Genomic DNA, 25,819 nt, shown 5'->3' with positions numbered 1-25,819 from the left:
AGATATTGTTACTACCACGACTTCTACAAATTAAGAAAAAAAGAATCAATCAAAAACTGTTCAGATGTGAATCACACCTGAATAGTTTTTGGGTAATTGGTTATTCTTAATTTTTAATAAATAAATTATCAGTACAGTGTACATTCTGATAATGATAGAACACGATAGAGTACGGCTGTGTCAATATTAAAGTCGGGTAATTATTTGTTCCAAAACAGTATACAAAGGACAGTATACATATATACAAAGGAGTCTTTTTGTAAAAATTAAATGGATTTGCTTGCTGCTTTATGAAAGTGGAACAAGAATGTAGCATATGTAGCTGATCAATCCCTTCTCTCTACTAAGTGGATATGAGCAAGGGCATTATTCCTAATAATATTTATATTTTGATTATGCATTTTAACCAAATGAGTGCTGTCATTATTAATAATCAGAAATCTTACCGTTCAACATTCGCTATATATATATATATATATATTTAGTCACAAATGATATGATTAGAATCATGACTATTACGTTTATTGACCTTTTAATTGTAAAGTCCTCTGCAGTTGGTTTGAAAGATGGACGCAGTGTAAACAAACGCCTAGTGTTATTGTTGCAGCAAATATTCTGTTCAACAGTAAAGTATTGTTATGTATTGACAACTGGTATAAAGTATTCTTTTATGTAAACAAGCCAATAGTCCTCCTGCTGGTTAGTGGTAGCCGTCACCTACGTACATAAACGACGCTGTGGTCATCACGATGTGAAACCTGTGGTACCATTTACGCGTTGCCATTCCTGAGAACAAGAATGTCATTACTTCATATTCTGTAATTTCACTATCTTACGTCATTAGTAAAACATAATAGTGTTCTATATTTTTCTAGCTAATATAAAATTATTGTAAATGATAATTTTTTAAAATAGGGACTTAAATTGGATCCGACAAAAAATCAAACTCAATATGAACTATTGAGTTTGATTTTTTAAATATACAATAATTTTATATCAGATAGAAAAATATAGAATACTATTATTAATAGACAATAATAATATTAGTAAAATTGAAATTAACATCTTATATTCATTTTAAAAATTATGTTAGACATTAATATAGTAGATAATTTAATAATTTCTAAACTATATAATGTTGCACACATGGGTATGCGTAGGTATTTATAACAATACAAGATTGCCTTGGTTCTTGTCTGAGTAGGTAGACAACCGAAATTGGTTTGTATCCAAATATCCACTATTGTTATTAGTCTTAAACAAATAAATTGCTTGTTTATTTTAAAATATTTAATGGACAGCATTTTTCATCAAACTGTATAGTAAGTAAGCTACGTTGTCTGAACAACACAACGGAAATTACATTGTCACGTGGTATCTGTTATATTCTAAAGTAAAGTCTAAGGCCTCATGCCTCCATACCTTGTAATTTCAATGGTATATCTCACGCTGCAAACCAGAAGGGTCTGCTTGGCGGCAGAAATAGATGGGATTAACAAATCTATCTTGATAAATTAAATAGTTAGATTTTTAAATAGATGCAGTCGGTGATTCACTTAGTACAACATAGAGATACCTGGAGAATATTGGTTAGAAGAAGCATTCCTGGTGGTCACGAGCCTCAGTATTGAGGAATTAACAAAGAATAAAGTAGATACATAGATGTATTAATACAGTAAAATTTTAAAAAGTATATCATCGTATTCGAAATACAGTTGAATTCAAATAAACTTGTCCTTGCGCCATTTTGCCAGTCTGTAGTCTGATAAATGTATCTGCCTACGTAATCTAGCTAAGGCAGAATTACTTTATGAGAACCAAATTATAGAAAGTCAATGTCTGTTCTTATTATAATTGTATATATAATTATGGAATGGATTCACAATATCCACTCTCTTATGACAGCGATATATAATACACCCTCATCCTCTATCCTGTGTTCCATAATATAATTTGCAATCTTTGCACGCGCCAACATAACCAAATATACTAAATTATTAAACTGGGCTACCTTGAACCAGATAAGGAAATCAAATAACAAGCACTTAATTTGTTGTAAACAGCAAACATGACCTGGAGTATAGCAGGTTAAATCCACAGATACCTAATTAATAATAGACAAAAACATATTACAGACTAGTTTTATCACGTGGCGCAGCTCGCGTGGATTAAAACTTTTCTTTTACTAGGACAAACTCCTACATGGTAACGCCTGGACTGGGAGAGGTGAATGGGTACTGTGAATCTTATACTCACTAAACACTCTAAGGTATCTCGACGAATAGACTATTGTTGAGGATGCTTTCGTATTCGTCTGCGACTGAAATGGATTCTAAATTACTGGCATATAATGTTATATATATATATAGAAATGAAATGAAACTTTATAGAAATGAAACAATTTTTAAAATAGATCTTTTTACTTTTAAAAATATTTTTTATAATAACCCTGGATAATTCAAATAGCGCCATCTAGTTCAAAGCTAAGCAGAATATATGTTATGGCTAATATTTAACTGTACTTTTTTTGTGTATATATATAATATAATACATATATAGAAAACACCTATATAAATATTGATGAATATAAATGATTGCGTCGCGCAAGGTTTTGAAGCTTTGACTATTGGAAGTAAGGCGGTGTGCGCAACCTCTAGACCATGCATCGAGACTGTCAAACATACAAAATAATACAATGTTCAAGTTACGTAAATATGATTATTAAAGATAACTCAAAAACTTGTCAGATCATGCTCAAAATATGGGAGACACGATAAGCACCAGGTTTGAGATAAAAAAGAAATGATAAAAATCAGCAGAAAAAACTTGAATTGAAAACTTCGTTTGTCTATTGTAGTCGGTTAAGAAATCACATTATTTATTTTATACTATAAGTATAAAGATCGTGTTGCATCCGTGGAGTCAAGAGTTTCCGGAACCGGCGTGTATGTGACGTGTGATGAGACAACTTAATTATGAAAGTGGATGATCCAAGAACTTTTGTGCAATAGACACCTATGTCATTCTATTCTTCCTGTCTATGTTAAGGTAGCTGGTATGAAGATAATAATAATAATAGCACTATATTCTGTAGAGAAAAATATTTACAAAAGAAAACTTTACATAAATGCTAAACAAAAATAACCCTTATCGTTTAAAGCAATATCTTACAGACAACCTAATAGTAGATATTAATAGATAATATACAACCTAATAAAAGATAATATATTTTGTATGATATTTACTAATGGCTTCAACGGTGTAGCAGTTAGTATACTCGTACTTTCCGATGGTTGCAGTTTCAATATACCACAGTTCAAATATTTGTACTCATAAGAACATATGTATTGGTCTAGGTGTTTTTCTATTAATATTGTCTACCTATAAAAACATTCAGTATGTCTATTAAAGTTCTAGTTCCTATAGGATTTAGTGTGGGACTAGATGATGTATTATTTATTTATTAATTAAAAAAACAATTTATGTAAATAACAAACTATCTTTCTTCCTTTTGCCTTTTGATCATATTTTGTTGCAATGCCACGTCAAATACCTTAATATATTTACTCGTCTTTATACATACATAGCTATTCAGTTCTATTATCTCTTGTTAATTGCCTGTTATTTTTAAAAGAGCAAGATGTTGCACGCATGCACGTCTAATTAGGAAATCTATAGTGCGGCGACGATTTCATTAGAATGTATGAATCTTGCGTCCCAAGAGTCTGTAAGCTCGCAGTCTGTACAATGATCCTTCCTGGGCGCAAAACGACCAGCTGCAGTCGACACACGTTCCATCCTTTGTTACTGCAAGAATGCATACTCTCTGCACAACTGTAAGGGACGAGGAGTGTCAACTTACGGTAGCCAGTGACATCTCTAGCTCTTTCCTGCAGCGAGCGGCAAAAAGTCAAAACGTGTGGGACTGCAGACGAACCCGTTTCTCCATACAAGGCTCTGTACGACAAGTCGCGTCCCAACGTACCACCACATAATATTGTTAGCCGCTGCCGATAGCTTTTTATGTCGAATGCATTATTCGATACTCATTTAAAATTCTAACATAAGCTTATAAAGAAAGCTGGCCATTTTTATGCGGTCCCCTGGTAAAGCCGGTCGTCTTAACAGATTTCGATAAACATCCTAAGAACTAGGACTAAAGAGCAGAGTTGAGATCTTAGGCGTTTATCGTCTTTATTACGCAAATTCGTTTTGGGTGCCGGCTGCTCAGCCGGTCTTTAGCGCCCACGCGCCAAAAATCGCGGGGGCGATTACTCTGAGGCTTCGGCGCGTGCTCAAACGTGCATGCGCACCGCCTGAAACACACGCGCCTCCTAAAAACTATTTTTTTTTATCACATGTCAAATGTGACAGTGTTGTTTTTAATTTTTAAATTTCGAATTTCCATTTTCGTTGTCAAGCCAGTGCTTTCAATAACAAACAAATCGATGGCAATTTAGTTTATGAATGGAGTGATCTAGGAAGTGACATCATGAATAGTGTTGTGACTGTGCCAACTCTAATTTGGTGGGCGCCGATTTTTTAACAATGCGTGAACATTAGAGTGGAAAGGTAAGTGTAAAGGTCTATTTACTATTTGATTTCGGGCCGTGTAAAGGCTCATTAAATTTGAAATGTTTGTCAAGTGCACACATGGTAGGTACTTGTTACTTCTAGTTAAGCTACTTCTACTATTATTTTCTTATAGGCGAGTGTTCCTTGTACGATAAAATATACAATTATTTATTTATTAGCTATCTATGGTAATACCTCGGATCCGCAGTAAGTTCTAAACATAAACTCTTCTTTTAATGGCTGTATATAATGTATTATATATAGAGCCGGTGACTTGCGCATGACATCTGGAATTTCAGGCAATTCGACGAACTGCATGCATTTAACCTTTGTGGCAAAATAATGAAAGAATTATACTAGAATAATTAGAAGTTCGAATTTTTAAATTACTCAGGATATTGAATGATATGAATATTAAATATCAAAGTCAAGATTTGACCGAGGAATATCATAAAACTGTATAATCTTAAGAGGATAGATTCCTTTTAGTCATTTGTATTATATTATATATTCATCTTCATTAGTTTCAATATGTTTATAAGTTTAATAAGCTTAAGCACAAGCAAATTGTTTTTATGTACGTATTATGTCAGTACGCAATGACGTGTTATATTATTATTATGAGATAACGAGAAAACTAGGTGTGCAATACAGTTAAATAGTTATTTAGACTATTCTAACCTTCATAAAACCACAAAATTATTGCCTAATATGGGTTCCATAAAATAAAACGCAGTAATAATTGAATAAAATTTATGTATTTACATTAATATAAAGTAAATTACAACTATATTATCTGAAATCTTATATAACTAATTGTTTATTTCAAGACATTATATATAGCTTCCACTATAAATAATGTCTTGGAATAAACAATTAGTATAATCACTGTATAATGTAATGACTGACATCAGAATTTGAATATTGTCTCCTCATATGTATTTAAATCACTTGAATGCACATAATACAAAAGTAAAAGTACATATGGCGTACTTAACACCTTACCTTTAATTATATTTTATACTAGCTGTACTCGCGACTTAGTCCGCGTGGAATTTAACTTTATTTTCTAAAATAAAAGTAGCATAAGTTACTCCTTATTACATCAGCTACCTACCAAAAAGAGTCCCGTCAAAATCGGTCCAGCCATTTCAGAGATTAACCGACAGACAGACAGACAAAAATTGTAAAAAATGTTATTGTGGTGTATATACCGTATTTATATTAATTTGCATGTAGTAAAAAACGGTTATTTCAATATTACAACCAGACACTCCAATTTTATTTATACGTGTAGATTAGATATAGTAAAGACTATTTTTTATGGATGAATGTGGAATAGTATCTCCGCCAGCACTAACGGTATACGCTTGCGGGCTGCTAGTGGAGGATGATAGGATTAGCGACTGACAGAGCTAACCTTATTCCTATCTGATAGCGTATAGGTGCAATTTCATCAGGAATTAATCGGGATTATTTTGATTTTGAGAGGGGAACTGGGCGGAGATTGTGCTGATAGAAATATTATGCATTGCTAGCTAAGGATCTATGAATCATTATATATTTTTAATGTTGCATGTTACTAGCAATCTTTTTACCTCCGTCTTTGAGAATTTTTAACGTTTAAGAGCTTCTACGAGATTATTTTTGGTTAGATATCGGTGTTTCCTTCAGCGGAAATTCAAAAGTATAAATTGACGCACAAAGATTATTTGGTATCTGTCAGATTTGAACTTACGACCTCATAAGTGCTAAGATCGGGCGGTGCTAACTAAACCACTATCTCACGACGTTCTCTGCGTCTACACTTCTCTACAATTAAAGTAGTGGCAAAAATTCCATTCCTGATTAATGTTTTATAGGTCTATTCAATAACTATAAGAATTATAAAACTATCAACTCCGAATAACATGATTTAAAACATTGAGGATGATCTATTTGATATTTATATGACACACAAACATGAATCACAAAAAGCAGAGGTTTTATGATATTAAAAATCTTTTGTGGAAAATATTTTTCAATAGAATTAAACTGGTTTTGTTGCATATGCAGTCCATTGGAACGGCCGCGTGGCGTGGGTGAAATAATAGAGCGTAGAGGCGACATTTCGAAATTGTGCGCACAGCACCAACCTAGGTGACGCTGCCATCACATAATTTAATATATAATCTAGTACTGTGTGACCTAAGGTTGAAATTCAAATGACAGTTATTTTCCATAATCTACACCTATTTTGTTAATCGAATGACTGCGAACGTGTGTTGGGAACTGGTGCTGAATTTGAATAAACTTAACATACAATGAAGCGGGGGTATTGATGCGCGGAAGATTTTACGGTACCGACACAGTAATGGACGTTGGCGAATTGTGTGTGTTTACGGCAGTTTACCATCGAGAATAACTAATAATTCATTCATATTTCTTTATGCGAACATACAAACGATCTTGCGATCACCTAAATAGATAAGTCATCATAGTCTATTCTTATACAAGAATCATCGCAGACACGATAGGATACATTATGTCGTCTATGGTAATTTATCTCTTATGTGTTCCTATTCCTAAAGATTAAGTAATATGCCATCTATATATAATACTAGCTGTGCCCGCGGTTTTACCCGTATATATAGCATATATGTTCTTCTGATGTATAAGCTATATTACTGTGAAATTTCATAAAAATCCGTTCAGAAGTTTTTACGTGAAAGAGTAACAAACATACATTCATCCATCCATGCTAACAAACTTTCACGTTTATAATATCTCTTAGATCTTTATTGTGTTCCATGATTCAAACCAAAGGATGGGTTTACGACACTTACTAATGTTACGCTAAAGGGTTTAAAGAAACCAAATAAACACATAAATAAACTTTCTTTTTCAAGTATTAGTGAATATTATGATACCTCTAAGTGGCCTAAGTTCAAAATTAGGGTTGTCAACTTTAAATAAAAAATATGGGACTACACAATGATAGTTAAAAAAAAAAATAACTGAAGTGGGTATATCAAATGGTTCTACCATATTACTGTTACGTTTTCTTTCTTCCTTTTTGATGACTGTAAATATTTATGTTAAAACATAAATATTTACAGTCATCAAAAAGGAACAATATATAGCATATAAAAATATTAGCATATCATTACAAGTTTATCACAAATATTTTTTTTAAGTTTCGAATAATATTCACACAATTATTTTTTCTATGGCAGCATTGCGCCATTACATGTTACATGCCAGTATTTTACATGATACAAATGTCTTAATTCCAATAATACGGGATGATCCCGGATGTTACGAAACAATTGGACTCTATGGTAATGTGTGGTACCATAGTCGGCCACTGCGGCTGTGTATACGCTCGAGAGATGTGATGATGATAAGAATCTACTGCTGTTTATGGTCTTTTATTTGAATTTTTATAACGACCTTGTGTAATACTGTTTTGCTCATCCTATACACTAGGTAGAGTCTATGTAGCCAGTTAATAACGATGTGATATGACGTAATGTTAATTGTGAGAATGTGTGTGTAACACGGGGGCGTATATTTTATGTTTCGATGAATTATGTGTATTTATTATTTTAGTAGCTGTTATGTGCCGAATTCGTCTTTTTATACATATCAAATAATCAAAGTAAAAAATCATTTAAGTATTTATATGCATGTAGTTAAAAACGGTTATTGAACATTATAAACAGACACTCCAATTTAATTTATATGTATTGATTAGGACAAACTCTATGTCCTTATCATAGACTATATCTTCATTAAAATTTTATTATAATTTCTTGATCCAGGGATTTCCCTTTTTTCATTTCATTCATTGACAGGCAGACAGACACATTTCCTTTTATAATAATAGTTAGTAGGAATAATTTTATAATTTTTTTAAACAACTGATTTAGCAGATTTTCGGACTACTACCTGATGGTAACTATATGTAGGTACGATTAATCTGTGTACCTTATCATATAATGTTCGTAAGTACGACACACACGTTGTTATTTAAAAAAAAAATGAAATTCAATTGAGTTTCTTGTAAGCTCTGCTCTATTGCATCTGTATACTGAACTGGACAGTACAGAAAAAAATTAATATAAAACATTTACGTTCCTAAGCGGCTAAAATGTCCTACATAAATAAATGATTATTGAATTTGAATTTCAAGACTGTAATATTTTTTTCTTATAAACTAAACGTGACTGTTAAAGGTAAAACAGGTAATATATACATTAAAAACTCATGCTCAATCAGTCTTAATTGTCTAATGTTAATGCACAATACAATAATTATATTCACCCATACTTCGCTAACACAAATCATACACATTTTTGTTTATATGGTCGCGATATTGCGATGAAAATCGCAAAGGGATTGTGATTTACGAGCGTTTGCAATCACACATGAAAATTAGTATGGAAAAAGGAACAAAATTTGAATTTTACTACTGGCGTTTGTTCGCTGTAAATTATATCTGCACATACATAGGGTATAACGACTCCACGCCAACTCAATTAACATAGCTAGGGGTAGTGTTACCATATATAAGGTGTAGAAAAAATGGACACTGTATTGGGATAAGGCCTCGATGATCTAGCGGTTTAGCACACCATTTTACTTCAATTCCTCGCACGGTATAAACTACACACATTTGTATTCATAACTAATTTTTATATTTGTCTGGGTATTTCCTATGTATAGTAAGTATGTATATACAAAAATATAAGTATTCTATGTGTTGTCTACTAGGCATAATACAAGCTCTGCTTGCCTTGGGACTAGATGGCGCTGTGCGAATTGACCTGGATTGTATCATTAGGTACATATGGTGTCTATTGACGATCTCACCTACTTCAGGCGCAGGAGTAAATCACGGGTGATAGATAGTAGACAATAAAAATGTATTACTTATAACTCTACGCCTACAGATATAATGCCGTCAATAATGAATAATCAAGTAGGTATCTAATCCTCAAAGTCTAGAAAGAATGGTCACTGTCATTCTCTGATCATCGAGAGATACCTCAGTATATAGAATTTGTTTGCAGTTTGCTTACGTAACGTGATGAGAAGCTCATTGACCTCCACGTGCATTGTGTGATAAATAGTGTCAGAGTTATGAAGTTGTGCCTTTACTTTGCATGAATGGCTGTAAGTCTTAGCGGATGTCTTTTTATGCAATTTTGAGTACCTAACAAAATGATGAACTGCCAGAAGATAAACGGGATTTATATTATATGGATAGAACAGTTAGAATCTACTTCTCTTCTGAGAGAGTATGTGAGCACTTTATACGATAATATCAAGTCCAGATTAATGTTCATATACATAAGTATATAGATTTATTATAATATAGATTTATTTTAATGTCTGAAGCCTAGTAGTGGCAGAGTACTTCATTAGGTTGCTTTCTGACGAACTCCGCACGTAAATGATTGGTACATATCTAATAATATTAAAAAAAAAGTGCGTATAATTTGTTGTTGTCCGACCTTGGTTAACTGACAACTGTCGCCTGATGATCAGCATCAAGGACATCACATCATCACGTAACGTGAGTTGTACTCCGTGTGCGTTGCTATCCCTGAGAACTAATATATCATATCTGTGTACACTATTATTTCTTTGTCATATCTTACCATTAATTCCATACATATCGTTGTTTTTCTACGTTAGTGGCAAACAAGCATACGGTTCATCTGATGGTAAATGATTACTGTATTCTATCTTAGATAACAAGCTTTTTGGCAACTGAAATAGGTGTTACCTAGGTGCCCACGCAGACGACTAGTGGCTCGTTTTTGGGTACACAAATTATAAAGGCTATTTTGATATATATGTAGACTTGAATATACTTATCTCTATTAGTATTTTATCAATGGTGCTACCTAGAGAACCCGTTCTCTCTCAGTTTGTAGAGATGAATGCTGCGTGGGATTGCATATCTATACGCCGTCACTTTTACTATAAACTTATTGACTAATGTATTTCATTACTCTTTAAATGTACCGTGGGCGGAAGTTAAATGGTCACACAACTGTCCATTCTAATTCTTACACCAACAACTTGAAATTCGTTACAATAGCTTTTTCCATTCGAGTTGTTATACCTAATTGGAAAGCCAAACTTCCATAAATCGTATTTATCTATATATTACTGAACTGATTACTACGAAATATCAATCGGTTCAAAACCTTTTCGATAAAACAGAGATTATATGTGTCTAACTGGCGGAGTTCTGAGATAACAAACAAAAGAAAAATTGAATACCTCTTCATTTTTCAAGTTCAATTATAAATTATACAGAGCGTTATGGTATTTTTTTTGTCATATTGGCAAATTATGTTAAGGTGTATAAGATTTATAACGTAATACTCGAAGGAAAATTTGATTTAATATGGAAGCAAAAGGACAGATCATGCTAGTAATAGGACAATAATGGTAGGACACTTTTTGGAGCTGTTGACCGCGCTGATTGTGATTGGCAACCGTTATTTTATACATTAACAGCACCGCTGACTTCCCTCGATAGTCATCGTGAGTACTATACTAGAAGAACTTCTTAGTTCTACAGCTACAGCGTAATCTGTAATTTTTATGAAAAATTCATGTTTTACAGTAATTTTATCAATGGAATAATCTCGAATATTCCGCATGCTACAAGGGACTATGGAAAACATATTAAATAGTACTAGGCGTAAAATATACTCAGCCACGACACTGCGTTAAAGTCGAACAAAGAGCTACTGTTCGTGGTCACTTCCAGGCGCATAATGACATGTCCTCGGTTGTGCTCGGTACAATTTCAAACTCTAATCTCTTACACATAGAGACGAATGGATTTAAATATGTAATATCTATATGCACAGCCATCAGGCTTTGTTTTTAACCGCGTCCCGATTCTGTGGCACAATAGGCGAGCCCGCCCTCAATAGCCGCTTTGCCGTTGTTACTATATTTTTGCGCCTCGAGGGAGCGAAGTTGATTGGATGCAACCCCGCGTAAGCGCGATAAACGCAGAGTTAATGTTTATGATGTTGTTAATAGAACGTTGTTGGTTTGGGGCAGTATACACATGCATGTTAGAACATTCTAGGATATTAGAACAACAAATTGAATTAGAAGTACACCTTTGTATAAAAGCCGAAATAATAAAAGTGAAGTCGCAATAAATAGTAAATAGGATATTATTATGAGTTAAGAATATTATTTTCCTTAATTATTGTAGTTTAAAATTAAAAAACTGTAATGACTAATATGAATGAATTACTAAGTCATATGTATGAATGGAAAGAATATGAGTTCCGATTAAACATAAGGAATGCTCGCAACGCCTGGAATGCATGCATGCATGCATGCAAACGAGCTCCGTTCAAATAGCTACGTATAATTATTTACTGACTTTTCTATGGAAGCTTAGAAATTTATATTATAAAAAAAGTTTTTTTTCGTTCAAGAATTGCACCTTAGATAGTTATAATGTAAATAAATAAAAGCTAATCTAAATATATATCAAAATGAAAAATCTTATCGTTTAAATTAAAACTTGTGTTTTCAAGACTTAATGGTTAAATTTTGATTTCTAAAAATTTTTTACACATGGCTTAGATGCTATCTTAAAATATCAAATATTTTTGTTACAACTTGTACAAAATGTTTGAACTTAAAATAAAACGTAGAAATGCAGCGTAGGCTGCTACTAAAGATTTACTTAGTTAACATGTTAGATTTTACGATCCAAGTAGTTTATTATGCAACTAAAATAGTCTTGGAAATCTCAACAACCCACTTTGTCAGATAGTTAACTGTGCTTCTAATATTTTTGTCACATAAATGTTATAATTTATGCGTCGATTGTACTATGTATAAAGTTCTTCTTTCACACTATAAATTAGTGCTATATAATCTTTATTTATTGTTAATCAACTGACAGTTATTTAAAGGTGTTAAAATAAACAGAGAAGTGTTGTATATCGTGAATTAAATATTTAATATTTATTATAAATGCACAATAAAATTGTGTTCAGCACAGTTTCCACTATTATCCATTAATATTTTGGTTCTACTAAATCTATGTATATTTTTATGTTTTTTTCATTTAAAATTTTAAGAGCCGCATTTTGTCGTATACTTAAACGTCTAAATTCAAAGAACATTAATTGTGTTATAGAAAATACTTAATATCATTGATGGCCTTCTTTGATGCTCCAATACATTCGTACATCCATATATTTACAATAGAGACATACTGGTACTTACTTTTCAATTGACAAGATTCAATTTTAACGATTAATAACTACGTTTACGATTTGTGCCCCCAGTTTGTTTCGAGATCGAAATGGAAGAGATCAAACGCAAGAAACAAATATTAATAAGGATTACCTATAATATTACACAGATAGATTGTAACTTAAATTTTATGTGGTATAACGTTAATTTTAATATAATTATAAGTCTCAAAAGTTAAGATTAGTTGTTCTAGAGCTACATGAACAACGTCACGGATATTACAAGATAAATTGTGAGTACCTTTAATTTCTGTGGACTAAGTTATACGTCGGTACTCTGTAATTTCAATATTACATCTCACATCTCAGAACGTAACGTAACACAGCGGCAGAATTAGTAGAATAGTAGTAGTAAATTAGTAAGATACGGATATTCACGCAGACAGCTTAGCAAAACTCTCCTTCTAGTCTTTTGTTTATATCCGTAAACCGATTGCTATTCTAGAGGATTAAGATGTAATGCCTCACTGCATCACATTTCACTGTTCGCCCTTGAACCGTATCACACATCCCAAAGTAAGTTGTTTGGCGGTGGAAGTAGATAAGACTGAGGTATGCAGACTTGTTACATCTAGTACAAAGTCTACTCTTACCATGGTAAAATACTATACCAATGTTAGGTTACGTTAGGTTACTTGGCTTGGTTATTTTTGCCTTCAGTGTAGCCTGTTCTTTATAAATAGAAGTATCACGTGTATATATGCACGATGTTTTGAAATTATGGCGCACGTGCTAAAACTTAAAAGCTTTTGTGGATAATCGTGCCGTTAATTATCAGCCGTAGTCGTTATACCGAAATAAAACTCCATCATCTGTACACTGTGAATAATTTAGGTTTTGATAACGTTAGTGTTTTATAAAGTCGACGTATTAATCATAACAGAAAGAAATAAATGAAGATATTTTATGAAATATTTTTTTCTGATAGAAAGTGGCAACCGTCGCTTATATAAATGAATGGAAACCTACATATTATACTTGTGCTATAGGGTATTGCCTTCGTGCCTTATAATTTAACTGCCATATCTCATCCTTCAACTAACTACTTATAACTACTTATAAATTATAAAGTACGTTCTTTGATGGCTGAAATAGGTGAAACAGAGGTGCCCAAGCCGACAATTTTGTATAGTTAAATCGGTAATTTATTTATTCATAATCATTTCGTATATTATGCGATCTTAAAATTAATAAATCTTAAAATATAATTATGAATAAAAAGAAGATAGTTATAAAAATATAAATATTTATACAGTGTCTATTGTATAGGCCTGAAGAAAGAAGGAAGGCCAGCCACGAAACGAAAGATTGTTGTTTTGCTTTAGGTGCATCATGAATTCTTACTTGTATTATGTATTAACTCGCATATTGTAATAAAATCAAATAAATATCTAACAAACTAATAATAACCAAACTATATGTTAAACGTACAGATACAATAACTCTTAATGTGGTCCTCAAAGGCTTTAAACTTCGCTAAACTAACTTGAACTTGGCCATGCTCAAATTGATGTTAGTTAAGTTCAGAATACCAAGTTTCATATCCGGGTGATCATATGACCAGTATGTATTATAAAAATTATTTACAGTGTCAAGTTATGCCATATAGAAAGAAAGCACATGCCTTTTGAAGGTAATAACATTCATTATATCTACCTTCGTGATTCATCACATGCTGTGTTAAAATTAAAAAACAAACAAAGATCATAAATTAATTTGAGAGAGTACCTTAGGCTCGCACTGTGGTGTGTTGCATTCAAATGATTTTAGCAAATGTGCGATTATCAAGTGCTAGTCGGACTCTTCTATTAGGAATTGTAGCCTTCATGATAACATGTCTGTAGACATAATTAAAGTAATTTAATATTAAAGAGAAGTTAACTTATCGATGAGTATATTAGCAATGAACAAAAGTTTATATTAAAATAAATGTACTTTGTCAGTAAATTATATTACCTATGAAGATAAATTGTTTCCGATTTATATAAGATTTTTTTTTAACATTTTTACTTCTTGGTTTAGTGTTAAGTAAGTTGTAAGAAGTGTAGAAAATATATTTGTTCTGGAAGTCGCACGTTATTACTTTCTATATAGTTGAATTGAGGCCTTTCCAATAAATATTTTTAAATTAACTAGACAGAAATGTATGTTTAAACAGGTATGATTAAACGGAAAACGAATATCACTCATAAATTAAATTAATCACAACAGTTTCTAAAATTACATACATATTAGATATATGTTGTGGGCAGTGGTACCTATGTATTCTATCCACTCTTTCTTATCAGCCATCGTTTTTGTGTCTGTGTTCTTTGTCTTCTAAACGATATGCGTAAGTACATCATTTTTCATACCATTCATCTATCTTTTCTTTGATATATAAATACTTTCCCTTATTCATTCATATTCAACAGCAAATAATTACTTAGACTTAGTAGGATTGTTTGGATTCAATATGTACCTATTCATATGTTTAATAATTACAGAAAATATATTTATTGTAATAAAATATAAATAATAATGTAATAACATTTTTTTTTCTGGCTGACTATTAACTCTCTTTCAATATTTATAAGTTGAAATTTGGTTTATTACAATATAGAAAGGCTTTTAAACAATTTCAACTCAACATGCATAGTCGTAGTCCCTACTTACTATTATTATTTTACTACCCTTAGTAAAATAATAATAGTAGTATACAATAATAAAGTGTAGTAATTAAACAAGAAAATTCATCGGAAATATAGCCTTTATTAATGTAAGTTGTAAGTTCATTTTCGGGTAAAAAATGTACATAACAATCAACTTACAGGGATTACGCAAAAAAAGAATTAGCCAAATAGCAATTTGGCTAAATTATTTTTGTTATATATATTTTGTAATTATCAGAATAATGTTTATATGGATAAAGTAAAATGTAAAATATGTATCATAAATGTAAAATATGTCACAACTGTTGTTAGAGTAGGTATACAGAGGCATTGTCAATTGTTAATGTCGAGGTAAATGTTATACTTGACGGGTGCCTATTTTGCTAGGTATATTTGTATTTTTATTTTTGGTTTGATATCAGTTTATCCTTCATCTGAGAGTAAGTCAGAACTATAAATTGATACACATATTTATTTGGTGCCGGCACTTTTAACTCATCATTTCTTTGTTATATGCTTGCCATGCCAAAATACACAAAAAAAATGCTATTAAGGCTTCAAGTAATGTCATTTAGACTGAGAAGAGTCAAGTTAATAGGACCATAATGAAGGAGAGTAATATTAACTTCATTTCGCTGAATTCAATTAGGATTATGTATAATTGTATTTTTTGTGCTTGGTTGCCGAAGAGGGAAATATTATTTGTTTAAAAGCGGGCAAATGTGTGCAGAAATAATTATAATACCATCATTACCGGTAATATGAAGAAGGTTTTGCACAAAATCGTCTGCATGAACGCGTGTCTCATTTACCACTAAGCAGCTTGTATTGTAGGCAGTACTTTGGTTTGTAAAGCAGTAAGATTATGGGGTACGGAGACAAAGTTTGTTTCGCATATTTCAGCTGTCAAGCAGCTTGCTGTGTAAGCATTCATATAGACGACTGTTGTCACTTTTCATCAGCCTCTCTGTGTCTTGTTTGCCATTCCAGTTATTTATAAAATATGGGTTTCCTTTGTTCTGTTAAAAAATTACAAAATAATAATAATACTATAATAGGAATGAAGATAATATTTTAAGGAAGGTATAATACCTTACTTAAAATATTATATTATTTAAGAATGTGGATAGTTATAAGGGCAGTGAAAGGCCGAAAAAGAGACTGTGTAAAAGATGGTAAGAAAGTGTAAATAACGAGATGACTGCGAACGGGGATGAATGGAAGAGAAAAACATATTACGCCGACTCCAACTAAATGAGTTAAGGAAGAAGCAGATGATGATAAATAATAATATTATAATAATACCCCTGGATAATTAACATAACGCTATTTAGTCCCAAGATAAGCAGAGCTTGCGTAATGGGTACTTGACAACTGATATAAATACTTAGATTTGTTTGTAAATACATGCATAATATACATAGAAAACATCCAGATCGATACAAATAATCATACTCATGAGTACTATATGTCTGTACTGTGCAATAAATCCAACCCGTGACCATCGGAAGTAAAACGGTGTGCTAAACTACTAGACCAGCGAGGCTGTCACTCTAATCTCTATCAATCTGAATGACTACCTTTATTACATGGGCTCTGTATACCTTTGTGGTCTGTACAAAAGACTAATATTTAAATACACTCTGTCCCAATTATGTTACATTCCACCCTGTAAGTCGAGTATGATCGATGTAGTCGCTTGACATACTCGCCCACACGACGTCGCTTGCATTTACTCCGCACTCAATTAGTATGCGTAAATTAACCCACTTCTATTCAATGAATCTGGTATTTAGGTTAAGCAATCTACGCTGTGAGGCATTTTATTACTTCCGTTGTTGTTGTTAATTTCTTTTTAATAAATTTAATAAGATGCAAATAGTTTTGAGTTAAGGTCTTATTGAAATTTTTACTTTCATTTATTTATTTAATTTACTGTGCTATATGAACCTTTTTCCTTAAGATGTATGTTAGGAAATATGTTATATTTCTTATCTATATTATAAGTATAAGGATTATAATTGATGTGAACGAAAATTTATATTTATAGATAAGTAGTATTTGTAGTACCTAATTGAATATGAATTTTTAAATATAATTTTGAATTTTTAGAACATTCAAAATTATAATATTAAGTGAATCCATATACCTCTTGCCACCACACTTTGTATCTATGTACTTTATATACCTAATTGTGATATGAATATCTGTTTTAAAGACAAAGAAAACATTGTACTTAAAAAGTAAAGCTGTAAGAAATCAAAATAAGTTGGTACTTATTATATTCATTGACAATATAAAATATTTACTTCTTTATATTGCTGAGCCCTAATCCCCTTTTTAAAGTTTGATATAAATAACAATATCTATAGCAATATCCATTAATTAATGTTACACACGGACGGTCGCAGGCCCCATCTATCAGGGTTTAGCTATCAGTATGTATTCGCGTTGATTGATCAGTACAGAGTACAGTGTGCGCTACATTGTACTGTCATGTCATGTTTATTACACTGTGTTGTCTATATTAAACTAATATAATTATTATCCGTGGTCCATCTATATATGATAATATAGAGGAGACATTGAATTAAATTGTTCATATGATTTTTTTATGTTTCTGAGGACTCCTTGCAACTCAAACGAAATACATCTTACAAAGCAAGTTGCTTGGCAGTTGAAATAGGGAAGACTGCCACCCAACCAATATTGTACAAAGTTGTAGGACTTTACACAAAGTCTATTATATTATAAATGATAACAGGTAATAATCATATTGTAAACTAATATGATTATTGCCTGTTATCATCTATATACATATATAATAATTCCTACTAGAATTTCTTGCATTAAACTTAAAAGTTTTTATCTATATTACAAGATTAAATATTATATATTCTTTATTGCACTTTTAAATACAGTTCTAAACTTAAACATATACAAAGTGAGCAAACAATAAAACATTATGTAAACAATACATACCTATTTATTTAAATTTGTACGTCAAAACAACATTCACAACACTTGATTTAATTAAACGCGGGCAATTAATTTCATTCTCAACATATTGTGGACATGAATACTATAAACGCATACTTTAAATTACGTTTAAAAATGTTTTTGCTTTTATACTTTTTAATTTATTTCAATGTATAATTAAAAATAGAATAGAAGAGAAAATTCCTTATTGTAATAAACTTAAATTTAAGTACTTTTGAATATTGTCATTATATATCTAATTCAAGCAAGTAAATTAACAAATTATAAGTTTCTCTAGTAAATATTTTGATACCACTTCTATGCACCATAACTCGTTTAAATGGATATGTTGTGTAATAGACGGGAACAGAGATATTTACTTTGATTTAGGGATGAAGGGACCTGCGCGGCTACTTTGAAGAAAGACGGCGACATCCCGTTCGCGCCTGAGAAACGCCGCATGCACATAATGGCATTATTTGAGTGATTTTATAATATAAAATAGTTTTATACAGTGTTACAATAATTACGCCTCGCGTGATATGTGGGGATCTGTTCGTCAGTTCCCGAAGCAGTATTAGTATTAAAATAGTAATTGTTTCTTATTTTTGGCGTTTTAAGCATTATTAAATAATAATTTTATACGTAGGTTAAAAATTTCCATGTTCCGTTAACGATAATTTAATCAAATCAATATCCATGGAATTATCATATTGCCTATAATATTAAACATCAATTACATTGTTGACAGAATAAATATATTTAAATAGTAATAGGGGGTCACGACACTCACGACCCATAGAATGCTGTTATAAAACTTGATATTCGAACTATAATGTTTCTTATTATTGAATGAGTAGACTTATGAAACATTAAACTTTGCTCATTAAGAGTGGGGTCTTCAGGTGGGCGGATGACACGTCACTGGCTGGCGAAACTGATGTTTGCGTTAGGGTTGCCATTTTGAGAATACTGTTTTTAATTGAATACCTAGATTTCGTACCGCTTTTTATTATATTTATATTTCAAAATCGATTGGAAAAAAGGAACAGTACATTTTAATTAAAGCTTACAACAATATATTAGCTGAAAAATATATCCAAATTGGTTAAGTTGTTTCTAAGATTAATGCTCACACCGCATAAAGGAACAGACAAAAATTATAATATCAATTGTTCTGAGTTCTATTAAGTTAATAAAGTGACTAATTTCTGGCTGTAGGAAGAAGAAAATCTATCATTGGGAAACTTTAATTAATAAATATATAAATAATATAAATTTTAATTAATATAATACCTAAACATTGATTTTTATAATTATTGTTTGTTTGTCTGTGCGTTTGTGCGCGCTAATCTCAGAAACTGTTCAACCGATATGGGTGTGGTTTTCACTTGTTTTATTATCACATGTTGTGGTTCACATAATATTTACTGTTTGTTTTATGCCATTCGGTTTACAAACAAAAAAGTTATACAAGTTCACGAACTCATCTCGTATCTAATGTTATATTGATAATCCCATACATAAACAACTAAATATAGAAAACAACAATAACTGAAAGAGAATGTGTTCCTCAGACACGATTTTCCCAATGGACGAAAGAAACACGTCTGGTTTGTACAAGCGAAGGAAATTGAGTTCCATGTGGTTAGTGAATATACATATCTAACAGACTTGGCAGCATTAACAATACATATAAATGTTGTATTGGTTTGTATATGTTCAATAAGCAGCATATTAAAATTTTACTTAGTTAGCTACTTATCCAAGTCATATTTTATGTTCAATATCCCACATGAATGAATGCTAAGTTTCAATATGAATATCAATAAATACCCTGGACAATTATTACAGCGGCATCTAGTCCCACGGTAAGTAGAGCTTTTATTATGAGAACTGATATAATGATTAGATATGATTAGATATTTTTTTGTAAGTATATGTATAGAATAGAAAATCTATTTTTGTGACCAAAGTCCCACATGAAAACTAATGAAGCGAGCGTTACTTAATGACATAATCAAAACATCGGATTTCTGCTTGTAACATAAATGGAATAACGCCATCTAGTGTTAAAATGTAAATAACTGTTTCTGTCATTTTGTTCTATTAAATAATGTATGCAACATTATTTAATATTACTTTTATAAACGTTTATAATTTCTGTTATTGTTTTTGCGTTTCTTATTTCCAACTTTTTATAATAAACAAAACTGTCGTGTTAGTCTCTCAACCAAGAGTCTCACGTCTATCAAACTGATTTTACCTAAATGTCGTTTGGCTAAAGTTAGTAATTCGTTTTATGGCAATTGCGTAAGGTTTTACAATAAAATACCAGAGTCTGTTATAAATCTGCCAGAAAAAAGATTTAAATGTCAAATAAAACAGTTCCTTTGCAAAAAAGCTTACTATAAAATTGAAGAATTCGTTAACGATAATAATGTTTTTATAGAAAAACTTTAAATCTATAGCACTGACAATATTATCTGATTACATTAATAATGAGTGCGTAGCGACTTCTATGTTGATTATCGCATGCCTCTTACCTGTTATACTGTAATTATTTATATAAAAAAAAAAAAACATCTATTAAAAAGAGCAACACACAAGTTTCTTGCTCATTATTCTTGTGATGAATCTGCATTCCGAATGAGTGGTAGAATCAAAATATGACTATTCAAAAGTGCTTGTAATGAGTTTATTTGAATAAAGATTATTTCTATTTCTATTTCTATCATAGGATGTAATATTATGTTATCTGTGATCATAGGTATCTTTTTTTTTAATTAAAAGAATTGTTTTGCTTTATTCTTTGTTATTCCAGTGAAGTACCTATATTTGTAACGATATTCCAATACCATCTTTACTTCAGCTTTTAGACATTTGTAAGGCAATGGACTTTACATGACTATAACAGGAAACTGGTATAAAAGTTATTTATAAGACGATCCTTACAAATTTTACTTTATGCTATAAATGTTTGATATTTTTATGTTCTACATGAACATTTTATATTACGATTATGCCATGTTTAGTCAAATCTTGTAATAAAATACTGATTTGAATAACTCTTGAAATTAGACTGTTTGGTTGAGGTTTGCGATTGAGTCAGGGCAAATGACAATCAGACATATGAGGTTGGTTTCAATGTACATATGCTGTGGAGATTATTATCCAATAAAATAACTGCATAAGGCATGATATAATAAAATGAATGAAATTAAATAAAAACTCTGTATTTGCATAAATCAATATGTATACAAATATAAGAACATATTGTTACGCCAAACAAGACACAGAGGTAACAATAGGCGGCCTTATAGCCAAATAGCTCTCTTCCAAGCCATCTTAGGATGGAGAGGAGTGACTGGACTTTGAGTTTGGTCGAGGCATAACAATAATTATTGATTAATGATAAGTTGAAGGCTATATTCTAAGGTTTATTAAATAAAAACAAATTACATATTGCATATACGTATGTACAATAATTCATAAGTGCGAGGTTGATTCATTAAGTACCTACTTAGTTAATAGTAGTAATTAATTTGTGTCGTGGTTTAATGATCTACGATCCGGACCTAAACATTTGAAACGTTTTGAGTTCGAGTTAGGTTGCTACAAAAAAAATTGTGACTATTATAATTTCTAAGTTTCCGATATTTAGCTCTCTGAAGAACGCTAGGCCCACCGTCTACCGTTCTCCAGAATGTATTCCATCTGTATTATATACCTATGTATTTATAAAAATGTATTAAAGTATTTTTATCACGAACTCGGTGTTCTAGCGGTTTTGCACACTGGTTCGATTCCTCGCAGGGCACAAACATTTGTATTCATGAGTATGATTGTTTGTGTCAGTCTGGGTGTATTCTAAGTATATTATGTATGTATTTACGAAAAAAATATATCTATGTATACGTATCAGTTATCTTGTATCCATAACATAAGCTTTAGCTAGCATAACTTGGGTCTAGATAGCACTGTGTTAATTGTCTACGGTATTTATTTATATTCATACTGAAACTTAGTCATTACTATTATTAGCAGCTGAGTCGTTTGCTTATATATTTTTTAATATAGAATAGGGTAGAATAAGGATAAAATGAAGTAGAAAATATTGCATTAGATCCAAATGCAATGCGACAGGTATTCGTAGGTACGATCACTCTGAGCGAATAGATTGAAAATTTTAATCCCAACCTGAATTCAAAACCATCTAAGGTATAGTAATTTGATACCCATTTCATTTGCCTTTGCTTTTCAAACTGGATTGGTTTTCAGTCTAGTTGAAAGTTAGTGGTACTAAAATTTATATATGTATTGAAATAACAGCGTAAATTATTTTAATTTATTAATGCATTTGATAACTAATGAAATTAGTCAATTGTAAATATTGAATTGTGGACGAACGCAAAGATTGCGTCGGAATTAAGTACGAGTACAACCAATCTGTTCAGATTACTTGAGATAATATTAAGTACACTACGTGTGATTGAAACCATATGGTTAAAGAATTTAAAATAGTTTAAGTACGTTATATGTTTAGACAATACAAATAAAGTTAACAGCAGTGTATGTTTCTAGGATTACAAAGTTTTTATTATGCGTTTTTCAATACATATTTTACATAAAATATTTATCATTACATTAATGTTAACTTAATATGAATTTAAATACATATGAATTAAACTACAATATATATTTCTCTATTCTGTTCTCTAATCACTGTAGACGTGAATAATAATATTTTATTTTTTAAAATACAAGTTAACTTTTTGGTGCCATCACTTTTTTACTTTTTTTTTATATGAACTTTATGAGCAATGGAACATTATAGACAAACAATGACTTTTTTAAAAATTATAACATGTCTTAATGTGAATTTATGAACAGTGAGATATTTAACACAGAGAATTATCTTTTGCGTTTGTAATATTTTTTTAGAATGTACAACTTTGTTGTGAGCTATTCATGTATATAAATAACACCGTATGAAGGCATAGGATTAGATTCTGTGGTGGAGTCTCCACACCGTCTGCTAAGCAAGGATAATATAGTGATACCTCTCCGCACTAGAGGATTAGTCTTCAAGTGGACGCGTGTATTATACTATACTATAGATAACTAGGTACAGGATAAAATAAAATTTTTGTAAAGTGCAATCTTTTAGAAACCAGCTTTTCTAAGTCTTTTCGTAGTATTAAATTTCCTCAATTTTGTTTTTCATTATAATTGAAAAATTAAACCTGTGTTGGTGATGTATTCAATGTATATGATGATCTATTTAGAATGGGGTATAATTGTGATTAATTGTTTTATTAAACATGGTACTCATAAAACTTGGTTATATATACAATGACGAACGGCTTAAGAATAATTATCCTTCATTAATGCCTGCTCTTAATGTAGACTTCTTTTTTATTGAAATTTACCTTAGGTTCCCAGTGAACTTCAAGATTTAAATAAAAAAAGAAACATCAGTATCAGATTTGTATGTAAAATTTCATGTCTGATCTAAGGTAAAGGGCCATATTATGAGACACCTTTTGAGTAGGAGTTGAATATTTTACATTGTTTAAAAAAAAATTGAGTTGAAACATTGAATTTTTCTAAGTTAATAGTTTGCCTGATATCTACTGAAGTGATAATAATTATTATCAAGTGAGTTTTAGTTGAAAATGCTAATAAATTGAATAAAATAACAGACAAGTACATACGGCCGTATTTATGAAACAGTCTAAAGCAACACGTACGGGTGTTCCATCGGGAATGTCCCAAATTATGGAACTCAAAATGAACTGAAGTACTCACATTAAAAACATTTTTCAGTTACTAATTTATTTATTCATAGTATCAAAAGTTTTATTATTAATTATTAATACAGTTAGATTTAAAAATTATACGAATAAACAAGCAATAAATAAATATTCACTTACAAAGTAAATATGACAAGAACAGTTTCAAATCTTAGGATTAATAAACAAGATATAAAAACCAAATATACATTAAATTAAACCAAAAATTCAACTATTTCATTTCTTCTTTGATCCTTTGTAGTAATGCGTTCTCTAGTAGCTTTTTCCGTTCATCAGCTATCACTTTTTTCTCATTTAATAATTGTTTTCTTTTATGTAGCTTTTCTTCTTTAGTTTTACGATCAGTTTCTTTTTTTGAGTCATATTGCATCCATTGATCAGATATGCCAGCAGAAGGTAGTTTGAGTTTACCTGATGACTCAACTTTAATCCATTTTTTCTTGACTTCAAATTCAACTCAAATATTAATTCATCACCAACATTACGCACAATATTAAATTTATATTAACAAAATATTAGTTACATTTAGTCAATTTAAATTACTACTTTCATTAATACCAGAATGAGCTTCAGTAACCATATCTAAAGGTTCATTTTATACTATAATTTCATACAGTAATTACCTCAGGAATGGCCGCTTTGTTGAGACTGGGTACTGGTATTTATCAGAGGAGAATATTTATTAGAAGAATGACAATCATTGTTAAGTGTCATGTAATCATTAGTTTTATCATTCGACTTGATTATTAATCAAATTATTTTCTTACTGTTCTGTTCTTTCTCTAAAAATTAAAATTTACCAACGTCACTTCTTTGACAGTTAGTTTATTTATTTCATGAAAACCAACCAATATCAAATTATAAAAATTATACCAAACAATCAAAATTAATAATAACAATATAAAACAAGTCTATAGAATAAAGATATCAAATTCAATAAAAAAAATGTATCTACCTATAAAAATTATTAATTTAAAAACATCTATAAAAATGTGATATGTAGGTGCTTCGTAAAAATTTTGAATAAAATAAAGTGTTATTAATTTTTTCAGGCAGGTTTTCCACTTAAGTATATGTTTTAATTAACATAAAACAATATTTATCATCCAGCTTATTCATTTTTGAGGTTAGTTTTTTATTTTCATGGAAATTTACAATCTATGTACTTATCTAAATGCAATTTTTTATAAATATAAACTGTTCTAACGTAAATTGCTTTGTTATAATTAATTAACAATTATTAACACGAAATTAACTAAATATTGTCCATTTATTGCTGTTTCATAATTACGGACAACTTAGAAAATCGAATGTGAGGGGGATGTGGAACACTGAATATACTGTTCCATAAATACGGTCTGTTTAGAAATTTTTGCGGCAATTATGAAACACCTAAATAAAAAATAAATACCTTATTAAAGTACTTTAAATTCAATATCAATCAATAGATTATAAGTCAAACTTTTGATTAACATGTTTCAAGTATTTTTGAATCATTGACAAA

The 25,819-nt window shown here is 30.7% G+C and overlaps 1 protein-coding gene across 1 annotated transcript in view; it reads left to right on the top strand.

The window, feature by feature from the left end:
* The first annotated feature begins 4,104 nt into the window (after positions 1-4,104).
* The window catches only part of LOC131850181 (slit homolog 3 protein), a 103,802-nt gene continuing 82,087 nt past the window's right edge, over positions 4,105-25,819 (top strand). Inside the window, exon 1 of the mRNA XM_059200353.1 lies at positions 4,105-4,572. The gene's annotated coding sequence lies outside the window, so the exon portion shown is untranslated. The remainder of the gene's footprint in view (positions 4,573-25,819) is intronic.

Source organism: Achroia grisella, unplaced genomic scaffold (genome assembly GCF_030625045.1).
Source record: "Achroia grisella isolate CSIRO2021 unplaced genomic scaffold, CSIRO_AGI_Agris_v1 utg702, whole genome shotgun sequence".
Taxonomy (NCBI): Eukaryota; Metazoa; Arthropoda; class Insecta; order Lepidoptera; family Pyralidae; genus Achroia; species Achroia grisella.
Note: the sequence above shows the minus strand (reverse complement) of the source record. Positions and strands in the feature narration are given on the sequence as shown.